The following is a 14,376-nucleotide window of genomic DNA, read 5'->3' as shown; positions in this document are numbered from 1 at the left end:
ACAGCTATACTCCACTAGGTCCTCACTATAGTACAATGCACAGATATTTAGAAATGTATAAAGTATTTTCCGCTTATGGTGAGAAGTGAAACAATTTCTGTGGATTGCTTCAACTAGATCTTCCTGGATTAGTGCCCTTCTATGTAATATGGCGAGAAAAGCAGAGGGGGAATTTAAAAGTTGGATAATAGAGAATTTGTAATACGCTGTGAAAATTTCCTGAAGATGAATAAACACTGGTAGTTGACTGTGCCAATGAGGCTCTGAGTAAATCCGGATCGCTAGTGTTCGCAGTAAGACTAATGTGTTCAGAAAATAAAGTTGCAGAAGGGTATGCAATGTCTTTAAAGAAATATATTATTCATTCAATTTTGAACATAACAGGAAATACACATATTTTTCGCAGAGGAAGGATACATACAATCTGACGGATAATGTCACCGTGTCGGAATTTCAACGTCAGATGAAAGTAGTAATCTATCTGATATATCGATACTTTAGTTAGTAAAGTTTATTTTCTGCGTTTTCCCCGTCATTATCTCATTGTCACTAATATATATTATTTTTATTTCATTATCTTTTTCTGACAATGTAAGTCTTAGAAACTTGTTGAATTAGAAGCGATTTCCTTTACTCACTGAACTATGGAATATTTTAAAAGGTTAAAGCAGAGCAATCATGTAATAAAGGCTGTTTCTACAGCTATTAAAGCATCAATATATATATATATATATGTATATATATATATATATATATATAGTAATTTATAAAATATAAATGACGATTAAGCTACACTGAATATTCCACGTTTCATACACTCTAGAACAATTGAATAACTAATTCGGTGCAATTAATTGCCAAAATATGGGCAAAAAAAGACCCTCATGTTGAACTCAGAGTTTTCCGTCCTAGATGCATAGCTTAACAAAGTCTAAAGGATATACCTCTCCCAGTGGTGTAAACATATCCCCAGACAGCAAGGTGAGAATCTTGCCCCAACCCGATATATATATATATATATATATATATATATATACATATATATATATATATATATATATATGTATATATATATATATGTGTGCGTGTGTGTGCATATGTGTATATGTGTATATGCATATGTATATATGTGTGTATATGCATATGTATATATGTGTGTATATGCATATGTATATATGTATATATATATATGTATATGTATATATGTAAATGTATGTATGTATATATATATGAATGTATATATATGTATGTATAAATATTTATATATGGATATGTATGTATTTATGTATATGTATGTATGCATATATGTGTATGTATATATATATTTGTTTTTTATGTATATATATGTATACGTATATATATATATATGTATATATATGTGTATATGCACGTAGTCAGGTCATGTCATATGCTACTGATTCCATGTAATCAATACTACCTGCCTCATGGTCGGGTCACCGGCGACTAAACTGGTTCAACACCAGACTTGTTTGGTGAGGAGGGTGGCTAATCTCCCTGAAGGATTAAAAACAAGATCTTCAGAATTTCGAATGAACCTTTTTCGGGGTCAACGGCTATTAAGCACCGTGTGTATTTCTGTGTATGTATATGTGTGTTGGGGTGGAGAGGGCTCCCGTAAGCCGTGATGAAGGAAACATTTCTAGGTGTAGAAAATCTCTGATTTAAAAAAAAATAAAGCGGGAGACTAGTACCTATATTAAGCTGGTCTGCAGTTTAACTTGTTGCTGGCTATATTTCTCTTGGTTGTTGCTGGATATAAACATTTTGAACCAAGAGAGAGAGACTTAGCTGTCGTACAAAGCTAAGATTCTGTAACATAATCTGTGTATAGATACTCTCTCAAGCATTTGTCTAAAAAATGGTCCTGTGGCGATGGAAGACATTTTGGGCTCATGGACTTTAAGTGTCTAAGGTAGTGACACCCGTCCAACAAGACGTTGCAATCCTCATATGTGTGTGTGTGTGTGGCATCCGTCAGTCGAAACGACTATTGATCAGCACCGTATTAAGATGTTGCCTGTATGCATCCTTTTGTGTGACTGTAGAGACCAATTCTTGATTTGCATAGTCTGCCACAGCCTTGACATACGAAGGTTGTTATGCAATTTGCCGCTTCGTCCGGCTGTTCCGCCTGTACACTCGCTCTTCTCCTAGCTCTCCTTGCAGCGTTTTCAACATGGAGGGTCCTCTCGCTGATGATAATCCCCTGGCGTATCATTTTCCTCCAGGCAGTTCTGTCAGCTGCAGAGGCTTCCCATGTATTCCTGTCCACCGAGAGAGCCTTCATGTCACGCTTGCAGACATCCCTGTAGCGAAGATGGGGTCGCCCCCTCTTTCTTGAGCCTGAGGCAAGCTCGCCATAGAGAAGGTCTTTAGGGATGCGCCCATCATCCATCCCGCGCACATGGCCCAGCCAGCGAAGACGTCGCTCACGCAGTAGGGAGTAAATGGATGGGATGCCCGCTCTCTGCAGACCATCAGTATTACTCACTCTGTCCTGCCATGTGATACCAAGTATCCTACGTATACACCTCATATGGAAGACCTGGAGTTTCCTCTCTTGTGTTGAGTATGTAGTCCAGGATTCACTCCCATACAGTAGAACACTGAGAATGCACGCTCTGTAGACGGTCATCTTGGTGGAGGTGGTAAGGTGCCTGTTTTCCCAGACTCTTTTAGTTAGTTTAGAGAGGGTTGTGGATGCCTTTCCAATCTCTTTGTTTAGCTCCACGTCCAATGAGAGGGTGTCTGAAGCAGTGGAGCCTAGATATTGAAACTGGTGTACGACCTCTAGTGCTGTGCCTTGGATTGTGATGCTGGGTGGAGAGGCGGTTGCTTGTCCCATGACTTGGGTTTTCTTCTGGCTGATGGTGAGACCGAACAGGCTGCAAGCATTAGCAAACCTGTCCATCAGTCTTTGAAGACCATCTTGCTGATGCGATGCATCATCGGCAAACAGCATGTCTCTTATCCGAACTGTCCTGGTCTTTGTCCTGGAGCGGAGTCTGGCGATGTTGAAGAGACCACCATCTGACCTGGAGTGCAAGCAGATTCCATCCGTTGTGTTCTTGAAAGCATGCTTCAGGAGTAGGGAGAAGAAGATGCCGAAGAGTGTTGGGGCCAACACACAACCCTGTTTGACACCACTCCTCACCCCGAACTCAGCAGACATGCCACCGTTAAATTGCACAGTGCTCCTCATGCCATCATGAAAGGATCTTATGATGCTGAGGAGTTTTGGTGGGCATCCAATCAGTGGGAGAATTTTGAATAGTCCATCTCTGCTCACGAGATCGAATGCCTTGGTCAGGTCTATGAAGGCAAAATACAGAGGCTGGTTTTGCTCTCTGTACTTCTCTTGCAGTTGGCGTAGGGAGAAGATCATATCGATTGTTGATCTCTCTGAACGAAAGCCGCATTGAGATTCTGGGTAGATTCGGTCGGCAAGAACGTGTAGTCGCAGTAATACTATACGTGCGAATAGCTTGCCAACGAAACTCAACAGTGAGATACCGCGGTAGCTGTTGCAGTCACCGCGGTCCCCTTTGTTTTTGTAGAGAGTGATGATATCTGCGTCTCTCATGCCCTGAGGCACTGAGCCTTCTCTCCAACACTGTATCAGAAGACTATGGAGGGGCTCAAGCAGGCTAGCCTTTCCACTTTTTAAGACCTCTGCTGGAATATAGCTATATTTCTCTTGGTTGTTGCTGGATATAAACATTTTGAACCAAGAGAGAGACTTAGCTGTCGTACAAAGGTAAGATTCTGTAACATAATCTGTGTATAGATACTCTCTCAAGCATTTGTCTAAAAAATGGTCCTGTGGCGATGGAAGACATTTTGGGCTCATGGACTTTAAGTGTCTAAGGATGTGACACCCGTCCAACATGACGTTGCAATCCTCATATGTATGTATTTATATATATATATATATATATATGTATATATATGTATGTATATGTATATATATATGTATGTATATATATGTATGCCTATATGTATATATATATGTATATATATGTATGTATATATATATATGTATATATATGTAGGTATATGTATGTATATACATATGTATGTATATGTATATATGTTTATATATGTATATATATATGTATGTATGTTTATATATGTATATATATGTATATATGTATATATATGTATATATGTATATATATACGTATATATGTATGTATATATGTATGTGTATATATATGTGTATATATATATGTTTATATATGTACATGCATATATATATGTATACATATATATGTATATGTATATATATGTACGTATATGTATATGCATATATATATCTGTATATATGTTTATATGTATGTATATGTACATATGTGTATATATATGTATATATACGAATATATATATGTATATGTATGTATATATATGTATATACGTATATATACATATATATACATATATATACACATACATATATACACATATACATATATATATACATAAATAAACATATATGTATATATATGTATATATATATATTCATATATGTATACATATATGTAAATATATGTATATATATGTATATATATGTATGGGTATATACATGTATGCATATATATATGTATACGTATGTATATATTTATATATATGTATATATGTATATATCTATGTATATATGTGTATATATATGTATATATATGTATATAGGGGTATATATATGTATATATACGTATATATAAGTATATATTTATAAATATGTATATGTATATATTAATAAGTATATATATGTATGTATATACATGTATGTGTATATGTATGTGTATATATATGTACATATATGTATATATAGGTATTTGTATGCATTTGTCTATATATATGTATACAAGTTAGAAGAGTATTTCATCCAAGGCATGACAATTCTTAAACAAAATGTTTTTATTACAGGTTTAAAAATAAAGGTACAATATTCAATTTTAAATTTATTTATCTACACAGTGCACTTTTAGAAATTTTACAAAGTAAGGTATAAAAATTTAATTTCAATTGAATCAAAAAATTACCTTATATTTGTTTAATGTAATGTCCATTTCTGTTTCACGTTTAAAAAAAACATAAACAATTTTATATCTATATCATTAATTGCTAGATGAAAGATAATGTTTTTAAATTGCAACAAAATGTACATTGCATAAAATAAATCCAAAGTAATTTTTGATTCAATTTAAATGTAATATTTATACCTTACTTTGTAAAATTTATAAAAGTGCACTTTGTAGATGAATAAATTTCAAATTGAATCGTGTACCTTTATTTTTAAAGCCTATAGTAAAAACATTTTGTTTAACAATTTTTATGTCTTGGATGAAATGCTTTTCTATCTTGTATCTTATCTTTTTTAGATTATATTTTAAAACTCTCCTTCTTTCTATTTCAGTTAGTATATATCTACTCACACCACACGTCATTTTTGCAATCCCTTGTTTGCATTATTACGAGTCTTAATATTCTCTATGTGTCATTTTGTATCTCTTCTTACACTACAACTCATTTTGGAAACCCCCGCTTTGTAATACAGGTCTGAATAATGAGAAAATCTGAATTTTTTTAACAAAAATTATAAAATAACATTTTTAGATTAAATTTTGTAAACTTCTTTCAGAATAGAACATCTTTAAAATTTAATAAGGAATACATTTCATATAAGTTGCATAAACAAATATTCAGTACATAACGAGAAAAATAGAAATTAAAATTTCCAAAGGATTGTATAACTGGTTACGGTCAATAGTAGTCCTCGCCAGCGAAAGTCTTTGTTATTGTTATTCTATTATTATTATTATTTGAACCATTTTGTGTCCTGCTCTTTCGCTCGAGGAGCAATATATGTATGTATATATATGTATACATATGTATATATCTATGTATATGTGTGGATGTATATATGTATATATATGTATATATATGTATATATATATGTATATATATGTATATATATGCGTGCGTGTGTATACACATGTATATATATATATATATCTATATATACGTGAATATATATGTATGTATATATGTATATGTATTTATGCGTATGTAAATATATGTATATGGATATACGTATACATATATATGTATATATATATGTATGTATAAATATGTACAATATATGTATATATATTTGTGTATATATATGTATGTATATATGTATATGCATATACATTTTGTACATATGTATGTACGTATATATATATGTATTTATGTATCTATGTATATATACATGTATATATATTTATGCATATATATGTATGTATATATATGTACATATATGTATGTCTACATATGTATATATATGTATAAATATATATGTATGTATATATATGTACACATATATATGCATGTATATATGTATGTCTATATGTATATACTTACATATATACTTATGTATATATGTTTTGTATATATGTAGATACATATATATATGTATTTAAGTATATATATGTATATATATGCATATATGCATGTATATATGTATATATGTATATATGTGCTTATATGTGTATATATATATGTATGTATATATATGTATATATATAGATATGTATGTACATATATATATATATGTATATATATGCATGTTTATATATATGTGTACATATATTTATATGAATGTGTCTATATATATATAGGTACATCGATATAGCCCCGTATATATATATATATATATATATATATATATATATATATATAGGTATATATATATATATATATATATATATATATATATATATATATATATATATATATATATATATATATATATACGGTGATAGTTGGCTGTTGGCCCCGAAAAGATGTTCACTCGCCTTTTTGACGGTCTTGTTTCTTTATCCTTCAGGAAAGCTAGCAACCCTACTCCACAAACAAGTCTTGTTAGGGAATCGATTTAATCACAGCTGGCCCGACCATGACGCACGTATTACTGAGTTACACCTGTGATTAAATCGATTCCCTAACAAGACTTGTTTATATATGTATATGTTTATATATGCATATGTGTGTGTATATATGCATGTATATATGTACATTTATATAAATATGTATATATATACATATATGTGTGTATGCATATATGTTTGTGTATATATATTTGTTCATCTATGTGTGTTTGTATATATGTATTATATATGTGTGTGTATATGTGTGTGTATATATATGCATATATATGTGCGTATATATATGTATATATTTTTTGTGTGTATGTATGTATATATATGTGTATATATATATATTTATATATGTGTGTATATATATTTGTATGTATATATACATATGTGCATATAAGTGTCTGTAAATGTATGTATATATATGTGTGTGTGTGTATGCTTGTATATACATATATATACATATATATATATATATATATATGTATATATTGTGTTCAAGCTTTGGTTTGGACGTGTGTTAAAAGTACACAGATATCTTAGCGTCATAGTCTTGCTCTCCATCACAAATAAATTGTACGTGCACCTCTTGACCACTTCTACGCAAACGGGGCTCTGATAAACGGCGAGTGTCCTGCACTGTATAACTGGAGTTCCACTGGCTTGTGGGATATTTTTCCCCCTGAACCTAAAGGTGAGATAACCCTGACAGAAACCTCCAGAGTAGCGTAGACCCTGTAAGCTGCGGCACAGATGATCCACTTAAGTCCCTGTACGGGATAAAATAGCATGATGGCTTCGTAAGCCGGGGTGAAGGCGACCCCTCTTGAAGAAGGAAACCCCTGATATAAAACCTGCGGCGACCGTTACCTCCAATGATGTGGACTTGCTCTTCTTTTTGGTTCTTTATGGCAGTTGTTCAAAGAGTAGGATTGTCTCGATGCAAAGTCTTTCCTCACTATAAAAAGCTTCAATCACAGGCATTAGTTGGTATGCAATGGAATACACATTTTACCATCAGTGTGTATCTCGATAATAAGAAGGTTGACTGTTGCCTAAAACGGCAAACGGGCACTCAATGAGGTCTGGTGCGGATCTGGGTATCAATGAACATAAAAGCTCTGGAACATCCAAGGTCTGGTCCGGCATGTATTCAGGGCACCACACCCTAGACTTTGTCATCTGCAGATGTGCAGTACTGTAGATGGTACATAGAAGTGACCGTCTGCCATGCACTGGTAGTGGCGCTCATGTTTGCCTCATTTGAGCAAGAGATGTATTAAGTAATGCCAATATTCGAGAACCAGTTTGCTGCCATCATATATGTATATATCTGTCTGTGCATATATTTGTTTTTATATATATGTATGTAGATATCTATATATATGTGTAAATATAAATACATATATGTATGTATATATGTATATATATATATGTATATATGCATGTATGTATGTATATATATGTATGTATACAAATGAGTATGTATATATATATTTATATATATGTATATATGCTTGTAAATATATGAATGTAGATTTCTATATATATGTGTATATATGTATGTATATATGTATATTATATGTGTATACATATGGGTATGTCTGTATATATATATATGTGCATATATGTATGCATGTATATTTGTATATATGTATACATATGTATGTGCATATATGTATACATATATATGTGCATATATTTATACATATATATGTGTATATATGTATGCATTAATATGTATACATATATATGTGTATATATGAATGTATATATATGTATGCGTATATATGTCTATATATACATGCATATATATGTGTATATATGTATGCATATATATGTGTATATACGTATGCATATATATGTGCATGTATGTATACATATATATGTGTATGTATGCATATATATGTTTATATGGTATATATGTAGATATATGTATGTACATGTGTGTAGATATATGCATGCATATACATGTGCGTATATATAGGTATACACATGTCTGTAGACATATGTATGTGTATACCTGTGTGTATGTATATGTACGTATATACAGATGTGCATATGTATGCATGTATATACGTGTGTGTGTATATATGTGTATACATGTGTGTATGCGCACATATGAATATATACGTGTGTATATATACGTACAAAATAATAAAAAATGTTTTCGAAGGATTTTACAAAGAATTTGAAGTGTCACATGAGGTCACCTTTAATCTCTACTGTTTGATAGTCCTTTTCAAAATATAATAATGTATTTTTAGTAACTTAATTTATCTTTGGAAAAACGTCATTTCTTCTTAATTTTTGTATATCTTTGAAATTAAATATTTGGACTATATTATCGCGACTCCTTAGTTGGATATTTTCAAATATATGTTAAGGAATAGGTACATTTAACTAATTAAACCAATGTATTAAGTACGAATGTACAACCGCAGAAAGTGTATGAGGGGAATAACGATCAGAGCTTGGGTATTTATTTTATTGAATGTGTTCTAGTAAAATTTGTTGGCTTCGTTTTATGGAAAATTGGTATTTTGCGATAATCTAGTTGTATGTGATATATTAAAACAAACGCGCAACATCTACCTAGACACATGCATAGAAATACTGGCACAATACCAATACTTATACAGCATATATATATATATATATATATATATACATATATATATATATATATATATATATATATATATATATATATATATATATATATATATACAGTGATGATCAGATTTATTGGCACGGTAAAATAAAAGTTAAATTTTGTCTAATAAATTCTAAAAAAGGGATTAAATTAAAGAAAATAACAAAGTATATTATGTATTTTTAACTGGCCTTTCCGATGCAGCATTCGGATTTTAGAAAAAAATAAATAACAAAGGAACAACAAACATAATTGCAAAAAACCCTTGTTCAAAATTATTGGCACGATTTATTTAATAATCAATTGTATAGCCTTTGGCCTTGATTACCTTCCTCAGTCGCTTTTCATAGTTTACAACCAAGTTGTTGCACTCTTCAGTAGTAATTTTAGCCCACTCTTCCTGGCAATAATCCTCCAATTGAATAAGATTCTTAGGCTTCCTTTGCATTACCCTCAATTTTAATGTTCTCCATAAATTTTCAATTGGATTAAGGTCTGGGCTTTGTGATGGCCACTCCAAAACATTAATATGACTGTCCTCAAGCCATTTCTTAGTCAGTTTAGCCGAATGCTTTTGGGTCATTATCTTGCATGAACCACCAACGACGACCAAGTGAGAGCTCTTTAGCAGAGTCTTTCAGGTTTTCATCCAATATTTTAACATAATCTTCCTTTTTTATGCTACCTGTGACCTTAACAAGTCGCCCTGGTCCAGAGGCAACAAAGGATCCCCAAAACATCAAACTGCCTCCACCGTGCTTCACTGTGGGTATGGTGTTCTTAGGCAGGAAAGCTTCGCCAGATTTTCTGTAAATATAAGACACTTTATTATGGCCAAATAACTCTATTTTCGTTTCGTCAGTCCATAGAACACGTTTCCAGAATGCAACATCTTTATCAATATGACGTTTTGCAAAGGCTAGCCTTGCTTTCAGGTGCATAGGTTTCAATAAGGGAGTCTTTCTCGGACGACATGCTTTTAAACCAGCTCTCTTCAAAACTCTACCAACTGTATGTCGAGATACATTCACTCCAGAGGTGCTCTGTTCATCAACAATCTCCCCAACAGAGATCCTTGGGTTTTGTTTTACTTGTCGAACAATTTTCCGTTCATCTCTTGGGGAAAGAATCCTTTTTCTCCCTCTACCTTCTAAACTCATAACGTGGCCTTGCGATTTGAACTTGTTTATTATGGCTCTAACAGTGGATTTGGGAAGGTTTAGCTTCTTTGAAATCTTATCATAGCCCTCCCCATTGGTATGGCATGCTACAACAAGCTTCCTGACGTCTTCGCTGTGTTCCTTAGTTTTAACCATGGCGATTGAAAATTATAATTTAGTCACTTATAATAGTTTAAATAAATCGCTATCTAAAAATTATCTGAAAAAAATTATTCACTGAATTAGCGTTAAACAAGCATAATATGGCTATAAAAAAGTTCAGAAAGCACGTAAACCGGAAATTGATTGATATTATACTGATACTAAAAGAAAAACAAAGCCTGTGCCAATAATTTTGAACGAGGGTTTTTTGCAATTATGTTTGTTGTTCCTTTGTTATTTATTTTTTCTAAAATCCGATTGCTGCATCGGAAAGGCCAGTTAAAAATACATAATATACTTTGTTATTTTCTTTAATTTAATCCCTTTTTTAGAATTTATTAGACAAAATTTAACTTTTATTTTACCGTGCCAATAAATATGATCATCACTGTATATATATATATATATATATATATATATATATATATATATATATATATATATATATATATATATATATATATATATATATATATATATATACACCAAACATGTATATACACCGACATGCATACATGCACATGTTCAAGCATATATATGCAGACTTACACACATATATGCAAATATACAGAAAAATACACGTACATATATATCGTATCAAGATATTCTATCGTCTGAGTTAAGTTATAGATATTTATGTAGTTCCAGGTTGTTTCTAATCATATATAACTATTCGTATTTTAAAAGTTAATATATCAAAGCGTATTAAAAATGGTTATTACAACTTTTATACAGAAATATAATACAAATATAAATAGCAAGCATATGTACATATACATCTTGTGTTATAAAAACTACTTATCTATGTATTTATGTATATACCGTTAACATGTATTTTTTATATGTATTCATAAGTATTATTGTTTAATTACTATTATTTGTTTTTTTTATTAATGTTTCAATACATAAAAAAGTTATATTTATATAAACATTTTTGATCAAAATTATTTTCAAATGTTTTCACAAAGAAACTTAAAATACCTTAAATATATACATGAACTAGCAGGGGTTACCTGGCGTTGCCTGCGTGATCGACCCCTTTCCCACTCCGAGGGGTAACAAAAAAAGTCACCCCTCTGGATTTACATGCTTGGTGCCGGCCTCCCCCCTTCAGGGAGAGATAATCCCCAACCCCAACTTCAGGGAGGAGGGTGCCTGGAGGCCCCCCCCCGCAAAGAAAAAAGTCACCTCCTCCTGGCCTCTTCGCCCCCCCCACCCTTGAGGGGGGACACCGACTCCCTCCTTTGGGGGGAGAAACTGCCAAGCTCCCCCCTTTCGGGTGAGAAAATGCCAGGCTTCCCCTTTTGGTGGGGGGATGGTGGCGTGGCCTTCGTTATAAAGTATAAAGATAGCCGGCCAGCTGAAAAAATGACGTCATTGCCGAGGTCCCAACAAGCAAGATATGTGGAACTCTTAGATTGTCAATAATCAACAGTAATTTTTACAGACAGCGTTACAAAACTTCAAAATTGGATTGAAATAAAGAACACGATGATTTATACTGAAACTCATCTAATATTAATAATAAAAAAATAATAAAAAAACAATTTATTTGTTCAAGTATTATAAGCAATTGAATATTTCGTTGTAGTATAGATTTTAAAAACTCGCTCAATATATGTTACCGTGACATAGCTTGACATATATTCGGCGGGTTTTTAATAGTATTTTTCTAGTTTTATTATTTATAACACCTTTTCCCATACTAACCGTGTTAAAGAGGGAGTGAGGCGCCATCTTGAATTTTCCAATACATCGGTAAACACTGTATGGTTTTCGAGCTGCATAAACATGTTACATTGAATAAAAACACGAAAAATATATCCAGTATGGTAGAAAAGTAACTTATCTTGCCTTTGATAACATTTATTTGTTATATATTTGTTTTTTTGACAACTTTTTCGAATCTATGTGTAGAGTAATACAAACCCGAAATGAACTTAAGACCACGAGTATACAACATAACAACGCATATATTCATATATATATATATATATGATGTATCTATAAACCTATATCTAATTACAATATACAGATTATCTATTGTTTTGGTTAAATTATAGATTTTTAAAAATTCATTTATAATACAGTCATTCATTCTATAGAATAGAAACATACTTGATGGTTTTTGTAATAATACGAATACAAGCATACAAACAAAAACACACACACACTCACACACTCACACACACACATATATATTTATTTATTTATAAATAATATAATTGGTAATAGTTCAAGTCTAATGAACTTTATTTGATCGTGCAATCATTAAAAACATGAAAAAATACTTCTCGCCAGAATGGGAAGGCAGAACAACGTTATATATATATATATATATATATATATATATATATATATATATATATATATATATATATATATATATATATATATAACTACATATATAACTAGCATGCGTGCCCGGAACTGCCCGGGTGTTTGGAAGTGTATGCTAAGCAAAAAAAAAAAAAGAACGGTCATTTTTTTTTTAAATTTAACCCCTATTATGACTTCTTATAATTTATTGTTTTAGCTCCAATCAAGTTTTTATGTTAGATCCATGTCCAAGGAATCTAAATCTAAAATTTCAAGTGTTTAGACCCCAAATTGTCGGAGGAGTTTTGTAGAGTTCTCAAAGGTCAAATCGTTGAACTTTTACGCCTTAACAGCCACATTTCTGGCCGAAAACCAATTACAAAGATTTTCCCAAATTTCAATAACCTGTATATCAACTTTCAAGTCTGTAGACTAAAAATTGACAAAGTTATTGCGTAGGGAAATGAACACACACAGACACATAGATATACACACTTGCACTTTTATAGATATATAGAGAGATAAAGAGACTAATAAATTAAACAAAAATATATATGTATACATAAATATATATAGAAACAATTTTTTGTTTACTGTAAAGATTTTACGCAAATATTATGCAAGTATAAATCATGTAGAATATCTGCATGAATATAATTATACGTAATAGTTAAATCTGGATTATCATCCCATAAGAAAACCGAAAAAAACTAATAGGGAATTAATTAAAATAAATGTTTAAAAGAATATGCAAATGAGGTAATCTTTTGCTAGTGAATGCATTTCCACAACCCAAATATAAGAACATTGTATTTTCTTTTTAGAAAAGAGGGTTTAATATGAATATCAATAAATACAAAAGAAAAACGAATGTATAGGTGTATAGATAGACAATTATATATATATATATATATATATATATATATATATATATATATATATATATATATATATTATATTTACTTATATATAAATATATGTATATATATTTATTACCGAATAGACATAACATTTATCATATATATATATATATATATATATATATATATATATGACTCATGAATAATTAGTGGCTAAAATATGAAAATATCGACTTTAGAAAAAGAAAGGATTTTCGTTTATTATTATTCATAATTCTAAGGTT

This window comes from Euprymna scolopes, chromosome 8, assembly GCF_053919585.1.
Source record: "Euprymna scolopes isolate OS-2025 chromosome 8, ASM5391958v1, whole genome shotgun sequence".
Classification (NCBI taxonomy): Eukaryota; Metazoa; Mollusca; class Cephalopoda; order Sepiida; family Sepiolidae; genus Euprymna; species Euprymna scolopes.
This window is presented reverse-complemented; position numbering follows the sequence as displayed.